Source organism: Pogona vitticeps, chromosome 10 (assembly GCF_051106095.1).
Source record: "Pogona vitticeps strain Pit_001003342236 chromosome 10, PviZW2.1, whole genome shotgun sequence".
In the NCBI taxonomy this organism is placed as follows: Eukaryota; Metazoa; Chordata; class Lepidosauria; order Squamata; family Agamidae; genus Pogona; species Pogona vitticeps.
Window position 1 is genome coordinate 11,861,741 of NC_135792.1, and position 14,299 is coordinate 11,876,039.

Here is a 14,299-nt window from a genome sequence, read left to right on the forward strand (position 1 = left end):
GCTTACCCTGTTTAAAAGTAATTTCTGTAATTTTGATTTCTAGTACTCCAGTGTTGCAGATAAATACAACGAAAGTCTCTACAGAAGAATGGGCAATGTCTACTTCTCGTCCTCACATCTGTTCCACTGAGAGAGAATTGAATATTAGTGGCATATTGAAAATATGGCATAGTACATATACCTGAGACAGCCAGTGTGGTATAGTAAATATAGGGGCAGATTAAGACTCAGGAGACCTGGCTTCTAAATCCTGTTTAGACAAGGAAACTGGGGGGGAGGGGGTTGGCAATAATAAAACCATTATTAGGGTCATCATAAGTCAAATGTAACTTGATAGCATGCAACACGGCAACATATTCTTTTTGGGGAATGGCATATTCTCATGGTCAAGTTCTCAAGCACAGAGACTGGAAAAATTACAGTACTTTTTGTGTCTACAACTGCCGCAATCCAATGGCCAGCAAGCCTAGTAGTCATGCTGCCAGTGGGTTCTTAGAGGTGAACTTAAACAAACACTGTCCTTATCTTTACTTAGTTTGTCTACCTAAAACCTTCTGTGGAAAAAAGGTAAACAGGCAGGCACACAGGTGGAGGTTCAATGGTGTTTCAAGTAATGTTTGGTAGAATTGGTAGAATAAGGCAGTTCATGCCTTCTCCGATTTCTGGTCCCACTCTCTGTCTTCATGTCTTCCTATGGAAGCTTGTGTTTATTTCCTGTATACTTACAGGAAGGGGGGGGTGTTCTGAGAATTGTGGAAACCAAATTCTACTCCAAACAAAATTTGTCAAAGCAGAATACAAATTTGGGGATTGGATCTAGCCTTAGGATGCCTTCATTACTAACTTATCCCATGGATTTCAACAGATCTTCACTATACATGATTGAGTTTCATGACTTAACCTTTAGGATCAAGTATTCAGGGGGTTGGATCCAGTCTTAACCATGCTCAGAATAGATTTACTGAAATCAGTTGGATTCAGTCTGAGTCTTACTTATAAGAGACTCACTAGAATTAATAGGATTTAAATTAGTTATCAAGACTGACTTATCTGATGGATTTCAGTAAACCTACTCTAACCATGACTAAAGTAGAACTCATCAAATGGCGTTTGCTTGGTCTGAAGGGCAGAACAGTCTTTAATTTAATCCAGTCTTCTTTCTAGCATATTTAGAGTCCCAGAGGCAGTTCCTGTCATTCTGTCAACTCCTGTGACGTTGCTGGAACCAGTTGTATTGGCTCTTGCCTTTCCATTGGACTATTTCAGCGATGTGGAGAGGGGGGATTTGCTGGTTGGGTAACAACCTATCCTCCACATTATTTTACCCAGGCTTTGTGCCCTGGAGAGGACACTCCAACTTCGCGTGCAGCATCAAAACACTAGACAGTGTTCCAAGTTCTCACGTTACCATAGTCTCTCGAGACTGAAGGATACCTATGGTGAGCAAAATTCAGTGGAATTTGTTGTATTTTCAAAACACTGCAAGAGGCCTACAGTTTCCATGACCCTATGCAGGGTTACAATCCCAGTAAAAGTGTAGGCACATGATCCACATGCACCTTGATTCAAATTATTGTGAACCATCTCTTGTATGTCTTAGTATGGCCTCTAAGAGTCCATGATAAAAAATCGATTTGGCCTTTTGGAAGTGCAGCTGGTCATTAAATCACAGTAAATGAGGCCCATCCATGTTCTCAGAAGAAGAACAACTATATTAGCCCTATGCAGTCGGTGATGGTGGTCATTACCTTAGACCTGCAGAGTTTGAAGGGACCCTGTGGATCATCAAGTCCATCCCCTGCCAGGAAGGCCCAGTGGGGAATGGAACACCCAGCCTCTGGCTCAGCAGCCAGAGACCTCAACCCCTGACCCTCAACCCCATCCAGCATGATAAAGCAAGTGAGAAGAGAACTTCGCCCTGTCCTTTCCATCTCTTTATTTGTCATCTTCCTATAGGTGAGGAGTTGAAGAGATGAAACATCACAGTCTATTGGGTGTGTGTGTGTGTGTTTTCCTCCACATGAGTCAGAAGCCTGAAAAATTGAGGTCATCTCTCACCTAGATGGTGGGTAATTTCCACTTCAGACTGTCACCCTTGATGTGTACGAGGGTGATAAAGCCGGACACAGAGGAGGCAGGCCTAATATGTTCCCTTACTTTTGTGTTGTGTTGAGGCACGCAAGTAACAACTGAATAGGGCTATTAGCAAACCCTGTTATCTCACCAAGAACAAAACAAAACAGAAGCTGTTTGGGAGAATTTCAGCTATACCAGCCTTCCTGGGCAGATGGTGAATGGCTTGTCAAGACTGTTTCCACCTACCATTTGAAAACTACTTTCAGCTTTAAGATAGTGTTTGCCCCTGAAACTTTTATTAGGCCTATCACCCCCCTTTCTTCTACCCTTGGGGAAGGGAATTCTCCTGCCTGTTTAACACACATAACCACTTGTTAATACAGTTTTCAAAGGAACTTTACTTTGTGCTTTGTAAGAAGAATTCCAGCCAAACAGTATTTAACTAGCATGGATTTTATTTCTGGATGTCAGGAAAACCCAAAAAATCTGAACATGTGGTTCCACTAAGAAGAATATGGGTAGGTAAATAGGAGGAAAAGGTAACATGATGTTTGCAAATTAATGTTTAAAGAAAGTGGCAACTGCTGAACATTGATAGGCTGGAATTGCATCTAAACAAACAAGTAAACAAGCAAATAATAAACAAAAAAAAATTAAAATTCTACAGCGTCTCACCTGTTGGTGTTGCTAAAGCCATTCTAAGAAAACAAGTAAGTAAGAGAGCTTCGGTGAGCAAGGAAATCATAGGAAAGGAGGAGGGTGGAAAATTTAAATGATCCCAGAGTGAACTGTTTTGCTGTTAATACAGAAATACAGAGCAAGACACATTTAATGGGCTGTATTTTTTATTATACTATGCTGAATAATTAAGTTTGAGGCTAAGTGTCACATAGATTTATCTTTTAATTAAAAAAGCATGGTTCACGCATATTTGAGTGGTAGTCCAAATAAATGCAATATAGAAATTTATGTTTGTTTATCTAGGTGTTAATTACCTAGAGATTGTTCTGGATTACTTCTTTTTATAAAGTGTCATAGGCTCATGTCAGAAGTAATAAAGCTTAACGGAGAAACCTTATCAATTTGCTAACTATAATGCTAGTATGACCTGAAAGGGACTGGGGGGGAGGTGTAGAGGGAAAATTTGGAAAATGTTAGTTATGTGAGTCCGTTCAACATATAATGCCCCCCTCACTGGCAAAATAATGCTGTCATTTCTATTCTCGTATGTCAAAAGTATTAATATGTCTTCTCTGTATTACTGCCTTCCGTATATGTAATTATTTATACAGCACATGGTTATTTATGCATATATATATGCCATGTGAGGTGAAGCTACAAATCGTCATATATATATATATATGGTAGGCAGGCAACAGCTTGAATGAGGTACTGTTTCTGGAAACAAAATATTGTATGAAGTGTTGTCTTGACACTGAAACCATTTCTTCTTTCAAAATTAGCATGGAATCCAGAGTTGCCAATTTATCCTCTACATACGCAACGTAGGAGCATAGCATTGTAGAGCTGGAAGGGACGACAGGAGCCATCAAGCCCTGTTCCCTGTAGAAGCAGGAAGCCCACCACTGACAAAGCAACCCTGACAAGGAGCCATTCAACCTCTACACCTGCACCGCCTGAAATTTTAGGGAAGTAAGAATATGGGATGAACAAGCATCTGTAGTGGGTGTTCCACTTTGGAAGCCCCTTCTTGTGGAGATGCAATTGGTCCCCATCTGCCTGAGCTTCAGGAAGCCAATTAAAACTTGTTTTTTGTGTGTGGGTTGTTTAACTCAGGCCTTTGAAAACCTTGCCCTTTTTAAATCTTAATTTTGAGTCAATTTTGTGATGACCCTATTGTTTGCCATATCGGGTTTTGCAGTGTTTGTTAGATGGGGGGGGGGAGGTTGGATGGGTTTTTGTTTTTTTATATTTATTATTTCAAATTGTCTGTAGGGTTATGTTATTTTCTTCAAAGCTGCTCAGAGCAATGGCTTGTCCATCAGATGTCAGAGTATAAGTAAGTAAGCAAGCAAGCAAAAGCAAGCAAGCAAGCATGCATCTTATAATGGTACCTCTTGGTGGAATGGCACAAGCTTTCCTACAGCCCAGAATGGGAAGGAGAGGACCGCCTTCCACTGCATGAGATCAGCCCTGCTACTGGCACCCCAAACTGCCCACAGCAACACTCCCCCAAATGAAGAAGAGGCAACTTCCAATGAAGACAGCAACAAGGCAAGCCACAGTCCTGCATGCGGTGCCAGAAGTGGCAGAGCAGCCTTTGCCTCAGGACAGCCCTTGCTGTTCCTCAACACCTCTGTAGCCCAGATGCTTTTCAGCTTACCGTTTGAAGAATGCTAGTGAAAGCAGTAAAAAAAAAAAACTATCTGTGACATGACACGGGCAGGTTTTGGAGAGGGCTGCCCCTTCTGCAATCCTTCGTTAATGTGAAGCATGATTGAAAAAGATGGCTGAACAGCGCCCAAGCTGTGTCGACATCAAGGAGCTGCTAGGACACTCCAACTCCTACAGTCGATCTTAGCCAGAAACAACAGGGTCGGACCCTCTTGTCTGCTGGTCCTGTTGTTGCGCTGCTTGTGATGACTGCCCACCAAGGCTAATGGCAGGGCATGACAAAGAGTCACCATGACAGTTGCAGGAGACAACAAATACAAACATAGCCATTACATGTTTTGAATCAGTCATTCTCAACCTTTTGTTGGCCATGGCTGTAAACGTAATATGAAAGAAATATAGGCTGAATCAGGATTGCATACGTTGCAGAGAAAACCTTATACGCTGGTGTGTGAAGAATTGTTTCCAATCTGTGGCCCCCTTCAAATGTGCCAGGGAGCCATATGCCCTTGAAAATGGCTGTTTTAAATGACCTTTGTATCCTAAATGAATGTTATTTCCTCATAAGCAGAGAAATCAGGATAGAATCAGACAACAGGACTTACCCATTTGTTCATGATCTCTCTCTTTTTCGCAATAATCAAATTAAAATAGTGGGAAGCTGCTTGTGTGAACTTTGTACACTGCCTTTTTTTCATGTTGTGATGTTTCATTTAATGACAAAAGAGATGAGGTCAGGTTGTGGCTTACCATTTTAGTGGAAGGTTTTTCCACTAGGTTTTCCAGGTGAAGCCACCTGGGGCTCTTTCTTCAACATTCAGCACTCAAAACTCACCCTGAAAACCACAACTCACCAAATATATAATAGTAGTTAAGGACTGTGATTTGAAGCCACATAGTTTCATTAGCTTTCCTCATGGTGACAGAAATTACCACAAAATGCTTAGAGAAGAATTGTTAAATGTTTGAAACTACCTGAAGGACAGAACTGTGAATAATACCAATTGCCAGATGAAAGTTCCGGAACATTCTGGGCAGAAAAGAATCTGAACTGGAGCACTAGATCCTTTAGCAATCATTGTTAGGGCATCTCTACTTATAATCCTAACACATCCTTTTCAAGTTCTAGATGCTTAATTGAAAAGTAATGTAAGGAAGAAGGTATATTCAGTTCAAAAAGCACTATAACTTTCAACTCCAGTAATTCACCATGGATTCTGTACTTATTGTATGTCCAATAATCCTGTCCACACAAATAATGAAAGTCAACCTCGAACTTCATGTGCAAATACATTTGAAAGAGATCACATCCTTTTTGTTGAAGATTAGAGACAGAGGCTTCATGTAGGGTATTTCCAACAGGGACTACCATGTTAGCCCCTTACAGGGGGGAAAATCATACAGACTACCAGATGCACTACACTAAATAATTTTGTGTGCAATATTCCCAGTTTTTCAGATGCACATTTAGATATTTTGAATTTGATTTGTTCCTGGAAATTGAAGGGTAAACATGGAAAAGGTAGAAGATGGATTTCTTGGGTGAGTAACATCAGAGACGGGTTGGGCGTGAAAGAACGATGAATCCGCCCAGCAGGAGATTGGTGGAGATATGCTATGATGGGACCCAACCTCAGCTACTGAGATGGCACTGAAAGAGAGGGGGAGATTCACGTCTCCTCGTGAGAAATACTTTTAAAACTTGCTTATGTCAGTTTCAAGATGTGACCCAAAATGTACTTTTAGCTAGCAATATACTTGTGGAGTTTTATTTCTGAAGCCATAGCAAACCTCAACGAGTTGGAGAAGAGACGGAGAATGGAACCCCGTCTTTGTGATGCTGCCCTTTGTGATGGAATTGTCTATTGTACTCAGGAGCATCCTAAACAGATGATCACAAGAAACTTATGGAGTTGGTTCTAAGCGGCAATGCTAATAACCTAAAGGTAATATTGCAAGAAATAATCAGTCATACTCGGGAAAAATTTTATTTCTTTTTACGGTTTTACTGTGGTTTCAAGTCCATTATTTTCCATATTTACAATAATAAGAATAAACAAAGAACGAGAGGCCACTAAAACTGGTTGGTTTTTGTCTTCCATGGATTCACTGGAGAAATAACATAGATACTTTGCTCCATCGCCATAAACTGTTATACTCAATATAATTGCAAGTATTGGCACAGCCGCATGATAAAACACTGAGAAGACTTCACTCCTTTTTACAGCACAGTAATAAGGGAAAGGCTCAAGAGTGCATTAGGAGCATTGTTTGTTACTTGGTAAAATCATTGATAATTTGTTATTTCAGTCATATATAGAACCCCGCTGGATCAGGCTAATGGTCAGTCTGTTTCCTGCAGATTGCTGTTTCCTACAGAGACTAGGAACTGGGTGTTCGAAGGGATCTCCCTACTCTTGAGATTACACATGATTCTCGTTGTCTCATTATGAGCATGCAGACAATTTCCTTGAAAGGTCTTGAATGGATTTTCCGTGGATCTTTTCTTCAATTTGTGCCTAAATAATAATAATAATAATAATAATAATAATAATAATAATAATAATAATAATAATAATGATGATGATGATGATGATGATGATGATGATGATGATGATGATGATGATGATGATACTAATACTAATACTAATACTAATACTAATACTAATACTAATAATACTAATACTAATACTAATACTAATACTACTACTACTACTACTACTACTACTACTACTACTACTACTACTACTAATAATAATAATAATAATAATAATAATAATAATAATAATAATAATAATAATAATAATAATAATAATAACCCTCCCCTTTTGAAGTGTGATGGGATTTTTAGAAAATTCAGTGGAGAGAAAAGATTTAATATCCTCAAGTCTTCCACACTCTAAGGTAATAGAGTTGCTGTTTGAGTAGCCAGCTTCTATTGTCAGGGAACATTATGTAAATAAACTGTATTTCCCATCATACGTTTGTTTTACTTGCATGGCCTGGAGGTTTTTAGAATATTTTAGAACCATTATTTAAGCCTCTCGGTGGAGGTTGCTATTTCTGTCACTGGACAATTGTGGAATCTGAGAGCAAGGGAATAATAGAAGACCAGCAGCAGGTCCCCTTCTTGTTCAAAGCAATTATTTCCAGTTTCTCTGGTGTCGACATACGGTGGAGAGAGGGAACCCAGGCCCGGTCTTGCAACTGGGTTTCCTGCCCTCCTGTTCATCAGGGAGGCTTCGCTGAAACCAACAACTGCCGCTTCCCCTTGCTCATCCCCACAAATGCAGCTTTTCCATTTCATGGGATACTACTTCCTTCCAAGATGTCAGGCCACCAATGCATTTCCACTAAGCACCTGTATATAGCATAGTCTCTAGTTCAATCTACTGGCCAGTCCTGGTAATACACCTTGAGAACATGTACAGCGGTGCCTAGACTATTACCTTGCAAAACGGTTAATTCGCAAGATGATGAGTTTTTGCGATCGCTATAGCGCTTTGCAAAACGGTTTTCCCTATGGGCGATTTTCGCTAGATGATGTTTCGGTCTGTGCTTCGCAAGACTTTTTTTCGGGATAGTTTTTCACAAGACGATTTTGACAGCTGGGTCCGTGCTTCGCAAAACTGTTTTTCAGGGATGGTTTTTCACAAGACAGCGATTTTGACAGCTTCGCAAAACGGTTTTCCTATGGGCGATTTTCGCAAGACAACTATTCCCCCCCCATTGGAATGCATTAAATAGATTTCAATGCATTCCAATGGGGAACCACATTTCACAAGATGATGTTTTTGCAAGACAGTGATTTCCGCGGAACAAATTAACATCATCTTACGAGGCACCACTATATTTCTGTTTTTTTTTTCCCAAGTAGGGGATAAGTGAAACCATGCGTATTGACTCCATGGATATGGCAGTCCTACTGTAATGCCTATTGTTCTACATATAAGACATAGCCGTGGATATGAATATGGAAGGAACAATGGAATTCTGCCCAGCAGCATGCATTTGACACTGAAAAGCCATAACACTCACACCTCTGCTTCCAGTTTAGGGATTTGAACTCTGAACCCATTGAAAGTCATGTCATTGTACAACCTATATGTATAGAGTGTGGTTTTGACTTCTAAAGGAGGGCACTGAAGTGTGGAGAAAGAAGTGCAAGATCCCATCCACCCCCCTATTAAGTGGCATCTATTCATGCCCCTTGGTTGCCTTAAAGAAAACAAAGCTTTTGAGTTTTGTTTCTACTGAGACTGTCATGACAACTCTCATGTTGCTGCAATCTAAAGTGGATCCAAGAAGAGGTGAACCCTTACAAATTCCATACAATACAACAAGAAATCCCAGGAATGGCCTGTTGTATGGTGCGATGCAGCCCTCTGGCCAGGAGAATATTTAGGCTGGCCCAGCGTAAGTAAAAGACATAGACTAATATTCATGTTTGAAGCTCAGTGGTTGATTTGTGGTTGCATCTATAACAAATAGGCCCGTGATGAATGAACGCAACAACCAAAAATCTCAGCCAATAATTTATGATGAGATTGTGTCCTATTGTAACTTCCTGTCTATTTCAAAGGCATAATCAGTAGTAGGCACAGTTTTATTTAACATCTTTATTAATGATCTGAAGGAAAGGGAAACTGTACATTAATTAAATTCACAGATGATGGTAAATTAGGAGGTGTTGCAAGTGCTGCTGAGGACAGAGTAATAGCACAAAGGATCTCGAAGGGGTTAGAAAAATGGGCATGAATTAACAATAAAAAGCTGCTAAGATAAACATGATTAAATACAACCTGGAGAAGAACTGAAGCCACAGGCGACAGGATGAAGGACAAGGGTAAAAACAATGCAGAAGGAAGGAAAGAAGAAAGAATTGGTTGAGGCAGTGTTGCATCAGTAGGTAAACCTAAGGGTCCTGATCCATTCCTCATTCCTGACTTGATTCGTCACTGTCTGCACTGTCTGTACTGCACCATTCCTAGTAGAATACCTCAGTGTTATGGTGTTATGAAGTTCACACCCAGTGATCTGTGGGTCCCTGACCTCTTTCTGCACAAGAAAGTGCTTAGAAAAGCATGGCTTTGTAATGTTCTGAAGCAAGATGCCCACGTCTGGGTTATCTGTGGGCAGTTGTCTGCACGGTGGTAATGCTGAGGTACTGGGAATTATGCTACTCTAAAAAGAAACAAATCTACTCAAGCCAATGTGGGATGGATCCTCCAAAACAGGCATTAGATTTTTTCACCTACGTCTGAAGAAGATCTTGGAAAAATGAGTGTTATTGGATTGCTTCTCCTAGACTATACCAGGCAACCTGAAGGTTTCCTTTCCAAAAATAATTTGTCTTGATCTTTCTAAGATTCCTACTAAGGTTACAAGCTTAGCAATTATTATAAGTTCCTCGTGCCTTCTAAGAAGGTGAGATTTGTAGGACTTAGCCCCATTATGAAGCTTAGGAGCTGCCTCAAAGAGAACATGGAGCAATGCTCAAGCATGAGTCACATCCTGTGGGGCTGTAAAAAAATGGGGAATTCCGGGCACTGAAGTGAATGACAAATGAACCCCCATGCCTATATTGGGAGTTAACAGATCTCTGTAGCAGAAGGAGAAAACCTTTGATCTTCCAGATATTTTGGACAGCAGCTTCCAGGATGGTCCAGAAACTGAGTTTAGGGCCTTCTGAATGAACCATGTGCGCTAATAATGATGCACTGTCTTCCCCAGTACATGCAATGTGACTCAGCATGCTGCAGGAGCAACACTGTTTTCCAGGGTTTGGAAGTATACGAAATTAACAGTCACCAATGAGTGGGACAAAACCGCTTGGAGAGGCTGAAGGGAGTGCAGTTAGAAGTAATGGGCTGAAACTGAGCAAACACAAATTTAGTAACTGAGAAATCCATTAGCCTGAATAATAGACTTCCCATGCGAACAACAAGACGTCTAGTTAACCCAATTCATTGAAACTGGACTAGCAGTGGTTTTGAAAATAGAGAAGTGAACAAAAAGTGGTTTTCAGCGCATTGAGTACAAAGAATTCGATATAATAACTTTCATTGATATATAATATTGATGATGAGATAGCCATGCAGATGATACCTTTACTGTGTAGGCTGCTTCTGACACTCCGCCTACTCTTGGGCACGAAGTTTTGCCCGATAAAGGAGTCAGATGATTGAACAACAAGTTGGGGGGAAAAATAATTCCTCACTGCAGGGTCTTGCCTAATTGAAACAGCCTGGAAAGCAAAGAATTCAGCCAGTGTTTTTAAAATTCTAATCCAAAATTTGTTTTTTGTTTTAATATTCTTCCGGGCTGATTAAATGCATCACCTGCTCCTGTAAGTGTATTGATCCAGAACGATTGCCCAGCATTCCTGCATTGTCTCTTCACTGTATGTGCTCAAATAATAACAGAATAGGACAACTGTAAAATAGATTTATTTGCCATATGCATGAACTCTATAGCATAAAAAACAACAACAACCCAGTCCTGAACACAATGAAGTTTGTGCTACTCAAGTCTCTACTAGTACCAACCTATGCAAATTTGAACCTGTGACCTGGAGGCAGGAAGATCAATATCTCATTACCCATGGCCCGAATCGTTCTCTGCTCCATATTTTGTAAGGTTTACTATCATAGTTTTTTTTAAAAATCACAATGTCTGAGAACACTGATGTGATCAGCATGAATTCTAGCGCCTGTAATGGTGTGTGTGGCTAGATGCAAAGCACCGTTCTCTTATACACCGATTGCCTCCCTTTGGCCAGCATTTCTTTTAAAAAAGACTTAATCTTCAAAAATCCAATTTTACAAGCGGTTAGACTTTAGTGTGGACTGTTGCTTTTCAGTAATTTGGAGACGGAAAAATTAATGGCTGGGATATTTAATTTTCAGACACAGCTACTGCATGTTTAAAGTATCTCTCTTTTTCATGATAGTTTTATGGTCAACAATATAGCTTGAACACGCATATTCCTCTGGCAGAAGGGTACTTATTTCGGAAGCTACTGTGGATGCATCATGCCAGGTTTTCTGTGAACCTACTGTATAGTGAGTTGGGGACTATTTCAAGCTGTTTGTCAATAGCTTCTCAAAATTTGCCAGCCTTATCTGGAGTTTTGATTAACAGAGACAATGACTTCACAAACCATCTTCCCCCTCTGTTTTCCCTTGGATAATTCTCAGTAGTGATACATTATTGTAAGTTACCTCCGGTGTAATTGGAAGGAATTTAGGAAATCTTCACCTTAAACAGGCAGTTAAATCCCCTTAGCCTAGAAATGGAGCATTGTGATGGATCAACATAATTCTCAGATATTTTGGATTCTTTTTTGAGGTATAGTTTTGAGGACTGTTGTGATAGTGACTGCACTTTAACGGGGACTACTAAATAATTAGCCACAAATCCCAAGTTCCCTAGGATCGGTTCTCTAGGCACTTCCTCTAATGATTGCGGAGTTGTTCTGTATTGATAACACACACACGCATGAACAAACAAATATGGAGAAACAGGGATGCTGAAAAAAAGACAAAAGAACCAGATGTTGTGAAAAGGAAAAGAAAAAAAATGCACAGAGCATATTTACTCACATCTAATTACCTTTGAGTCCTGTATGATTTACTCTACAGTAAAAATTGCAACTCCAAACATTGTTTTTTCTGGCTTATAGACACCCCATCTTGTTAAAGCTGAATGAAGGTGAAGGGTTTCCATTTTGCACCCATGCAACCTCAAAATGAACATAATCTCCAAGTTGACATCCTAAGCTTTGTGCAACTAATGGGTATATAATATTTTGGCTTTCTGTTAGTCTTTGACTTATCTCTCTGCGCCTTCTTGTTTTTCTGGTTCCTCACCTTTTGTACGTAAGTTAAAATGCACATTGGCGTGTGTGTATAAAGCATTTAATAATGAATGAGTTCATTTTGGCTTCTGCAGTAGTTGCCTCTCCTTTAAAGCAAATCATTATTCTATACGGAATAAATAGGGTTATCGAGTTGATATGCTTTAGGGCTAATGAGCCAGTGTCTACCATCTGAGGAGGGAGATAACGCAAGGCATGTGTCTCTCCACTGGTTTCTGCTGATGTCTTTATTAGCAGGAATCAAGATTCTTTCCTGAGATAAAAATTCATTAACATTATTCCAACCTGAGATTCAGGATTTGGCTTCCACAACTGAGAGTGATAAGCAAATACTTAGAATACAAACACATCTCTGAGTTGATGGTTGTAGCTCAAGTTGATTCCTGTTCACCTAAAACTGAAGACCCCATGAGTTTGAGGGGGCTTATTCCCAAGCTATATATACATTTTCAACCTCTTCTTGGAAATAAGTCTGAGGTTATACAATAATTTGATTTATTTATTCGTTTGGCTAAAGGAAACAATACTGTAATTCTTCCAGTTAATATTCCTTCCTGAGGCATTCCCACTTGCCGAAACAGAATTATGACCATATATTCCAGAAACGGGGTCACGAAGAGTCGGACACAACTAAACGACTAAACAACGACGATTCTAGAAACACTGTGGCTACGTCACTCACTAGGGTTGAGTGAACAGTTAAAAGAAATAGCATCCTCTCCCTGTGATGCTTCGTTGAATGCCATGACTGTACACTCTGGGGAACCCCCAGCTCTAAATACCATCTAAGATTTCAAAGGATGTGTATATTCATCTGGTGTGATATAGGTGCAGGCTGTTCACAGGAAAATATGTACTTTCCATTAGACCTAGGCCAAGTTTTTATTTAAAAAACACACAATTATATGACTTTTTTCAGATAATATCCGTCTACCTAGAGTGTTTCTAGGCCAACGTTTAGGGTATATTCACCACATCTCATACCATTTTTTAAAAAATCACACTGATAAAAGTAAAACTATATTCAATAAAACCTGACAGCCGAACATTAAGTGATAAGACAGGTAGCCTCCCAGCACAGAGGTTAAATTGCAATACTGCAGCCAAAACTCTGCTCACGACCTGAGTTTGATCCAAGGCTCAGGGAAGTGGCTTGAGGTTCACGCAGCTTTCCATCCTTCCAAGTTTGGTAAAATTGAGTACCTAGCTTGTGTGAGGGGTTTATATGTATAACATGCATAACTAAACTGCCCAGAGAGTTCTTTAAGCACTATAGGACTGTATAGAAGCAGCACACTTTGCTTTTTGTATGTCTGTTAAAAAAACATGCATAAATAAATGGGAATGGCCAATTCTTTAAGCCCCTTGTTCATGTTAAAAGTGCTTACAAGAGAAGTCATGGTTAAATATTCTTAAGTGTTAAATTAGCTGCCTATGCATCAGCGAGTCCCCAACCTGGGCCCCATCACTGAAAAGTGTCCACTGACCCAAGAGACTTTATGAGTGAGCCTGTGAGCAGGGCCTCTGATACAGACCTTAAGACATCTCAGCCAGTATGTCTGAGTGTAAATTTATTTATTTATTTATTTGTGTACAGTAGGATCCCTGTATCTTCAGGGGAACAGTTCCAAGTCCCCTCCGGGCCAGCCCCGATGCTGAAAAATGCAGATCATAGCGAGAGCTATTTTAATAGTGAACCTATATATATAATGGTATAGTTGTGCCCTGCTTAACGATTACCCCGCATTACGACGAATCTGCTTCACGATGATGTTTTTGTGATTCCAATTGTGATCGCAAAACGATGTTTTAAATGGGGTTTTTTGCTTTGCAAAGATTGGTTCCCTGCTCCGGGAACCGATTCTTCGCATTACGACGATCAAAACAGCTGATTGTCGAGTTTTCAAAATGGCCACTGGGTGCTCTAAATGGCTCCCTGCTGTGCTTAGGGATGAATTCCTCGCTATACAGGCACCAAAAATGGCCGCC